This window comes from Homalodisca vitripennis, unplaced genomic scaffold (assembly GCF_021130785.1).
Source record: "Homalodisca vitripennis isolate AUS2020 unplaced genomic scaffold, UT_GWSS_2.1 ScUCBcl_6133;HRSCAF=13205, whole genome shotgun sequence".
Lineage (NCBI taxonomy): Eukaryota > Metazoa > Arthropoda > Insecta > Hemiptera > Cicadellidae > Homalodisca > Homalodisca vitripennis.
Genome location: NW_025782242.1, coordinates 32,244 through 35,720, shown reverse-complemented (window position 1 = coordinate 35,720; position 3,477 = coordinate 32,244).

Genomic DNA, 3,477 nt, shown 5'->3' with positions numbered 1-3,477 from the left:
AACTAGAACATGGCCAAATTAGCAACCAGCATTACTGCTCTGGATTTCAGTAAAGCATTCGACTTGCATTGATCATAAACTTATTTTAGAAAAACTTAATATCCTTGGTATAAACAGGGGAAAAGAAGGCAAAATGGTTTTAAAAGTTTTACTGAGTTGACAGGAAACAATCATAGATAGAGCTCACCTGTAAGGTAATAACAACAAAAATTTACAGAGAGTAAAAATCTGAACGCTTTATCAATGTGTAGAGGCGTTCCTCAGGGATTCTGTACTTGGACCAGTGCTTTACATACTTCTAGCTAATGACTTCCCAAAATACCTAGAGGAATGATTGGTGAATAGCAGTGATGTTTGCTGATGAACACTGCCCTAATTATCGCCAACAAAAAAATGGAAATAAAGACCTTGAAGTAAGCAGGTCATATTGCTTTCATATATTGGCAAAAAACAGTACTGGCTACAAAAATGACACTAGTGCTTAATGAGATAAAAAACTAATCAACTCATATTCACAACCAGTTTCAAATAAATTAATTGTGGGAACTACCCAGAACTAGAAACTGTGTCATCAAATAAAGTTACTTAGGCATCATACTTGGATTAACACCCTTTCCTGGACACTTACATGTGGACCATACGTATGTCAAAAACTAAAACTGCGGGGCTATATTGCTTGTGCGAAGATTAGTGCAAGAATAAGTGACAAAGCTAAAAACAGCGCTGACTGCCTATTACTCGTTCGTTTTGAAGCCAACACCTAAGGAATATGGGCTCGTCAGTCATGGGGGAGGCACAAGCGCAACAAATCTGCAAAAGGGTGTTAGTTAATACAAAAAAGAGGGGGGCAATATGAACATTAAACAGGTACTAAAACCATCAAGACTTCCTGTAGCGGAAGCTTTTAAAGATTTCAAAGATTTTGACAAATAACCTCACTTATTTACATACGTGAAGTTATAATTATAGGCTTTAAGGATTCAGACCATGCCAGATTGGTGGATCAACATAACTTACAACACCCCGGACACAGGGACACAAAACCTTTTCAAACTACAGGCACATCGACTCAGCTTGTATGAAAAGAAGCCTTCTTATCGAGGTTGCTGCCTTCTTTAACCGGCTACCAAAAGGACCTACAGAATAACTACAGGATTTAAACAGTTCAAGAAAAGCACGCTCAGACTGGCTCTTAGACCGATCCATATACACCATACAAGGAGTTTCAAGGGAATGGAGGAGTCTATAGAACTGAATACTTACTCCTCATTATTATTGTTATGACCGCAACAACTGTACTCAATGTATATGTGTTGATTAAAAGATTGATTTGATTATGATTCGCTGAAAAAAAAAATTTTTTTGTTTTTTGGTTTATTAACCACATAAACTTGTTAGCTGCACAACCAATCGTTTATAATCAAAAGTCTTTAGATCCAACACCTTATGTTTTTTACATTCAATGTCTGATTTAAAGCTGACTGTAAGCCCCAGGTCATCAGCAAAATAAATAGGCCGCTTACACCACTCTCGCCAAGATTAGAAGGTCAACTTATATACGGCAATTTAAATTAGAGTTGGATCTAAAAATGGAGGCCTTGTGAAACACCATAAATTAAACAGGGCGAGTTTCAGAAATAGAATCATTTAAATCGTTAAATAAAACATACAATGTAACAAATTCTACATATCAACCAGTCTTTATTTACCAATAAATATTCATTGTCGCTTTTACCTGAACAAATCCCCCCACTTCTGGACTGGTTCCTCACTTTCTCCCTTTTCTTTTCTCTACGCTTTCTCCAGCATGAGCTCTGATCAATGACTTTTCTCTGTCTCTCCTAGCCTCCAGCCGGAATTATGCTCTCTTTCTTGTCTTCCAGACCGATCTTGTCGGATCCTCAACAACAAGCTACAAATACTGTTAGTTTTAGAGGAATACTAAACAAAATTAATTTGCTTTAGTTGTGTTACACCACTAAGACGGAAAGATAATTATTGTCTATTGAAGGTAAATTTGTGGTCCAAGTGTAGACAAAACTTAAAGTTGTGATGTCAGAAAGGTGTGATAAGGAATAGGAGCATGGACAAAATTGAGTTATAGGATGCACAAAGGGTCTCTGTACATTGAAAGTCCATTAATAATGATAGTGGATATAATAATAATGATTAAATTTTTCATAAAAAAAATAATGTATAAAAAATAATTATTATAAGTACAGATCTAAAATATTTAGCAATAATTCTTATTTTCAAACCACAGAATTCATGAAATAATTATGTTAGTTCTTGTTTTTTTGGCAAAATATCGTAGAAAATCTGCTCACTTCAAGAGTTTGAACAATTGATTTCAGGGAGTAGGCGAGACAATAATTGTAATCTCTTTAAAGGTAAATGATTATTGTGTGTTATAAAAACAGAAACACAATACCTTCAATTTTATTTCTTCTTAAGTGAATGACTAACAAACAGAAGATTACGGGTAAGTTAAAGTAAAGAAATCATTACAAAGCACTGTGGACATGCACGTCCAGAAACATGATATCTAAATTATGTGTAAAGCTCAAATAAATATGCTTCTGATATCTTATTACCTTCAATTTTTAAATCTTAGCAGTGATGAATTCACATTTATAGTATCCAGTGTCTAAGATAAACTGGTAAAAGACAAATTTTCTCTGATGGATTATTTGCGTAAGAATAATTGTTACGAATGTAACATGGACAAAGATATTTCTTATTTTAGGAATCGAGTGATTTCAGGACACAATTTTTAACACACATATAATGTTATTGTTCAGATATACATGGGTGGAATTATGATATCATCTGAGATTCCGATTCACAAAACACATTGAAACATTGTTAAAATTTTAACTTAAAACATTTTAGTAATAAAAATATATGCCATGGAGCAGATCTAGTAGCAAAACCAAACACATAAAACAAAAGCACTTGCAAACTTTCCATATATACAACAATAACAAGAAAAACCTTAGATATCATCGAGAAAGAAAATAACTTCAACAGAAGGTACAGCACTAAATTGTCAAAAAGTTGGCAGCCTATGATAAAGAAACCATATATACTGATCATTAATTGGTTTTAGTGGTTTAGTTTTAGCCAATCACAACACAGTTCCATCCCCTTTAATTTCAGCAATACAAATCAGAATTGTATTACTGGTATTTTCAATTTAACATCTGTTGACTGGAGATTGCTCTTAACAGGAAGACAAAATATTTAAAGACTAATTGTGTTTAACAATATTTCAATTCTGTGTGAATTAGAAATGTATTGTTTCAGTTTGATGTAATTATAAACCAACTGATAAACAACAAGTGGTCAGTCAGAGGTCACGTACTTGTCATATATTATGGCGTGTAGTCCCAGCTGCTTCAGATGTTTTGATGGTGACCAGGTCGTTGTTGTCATCACCCCAACAGAACAACACCAGCCCAGCCTCCTTGACCAAGG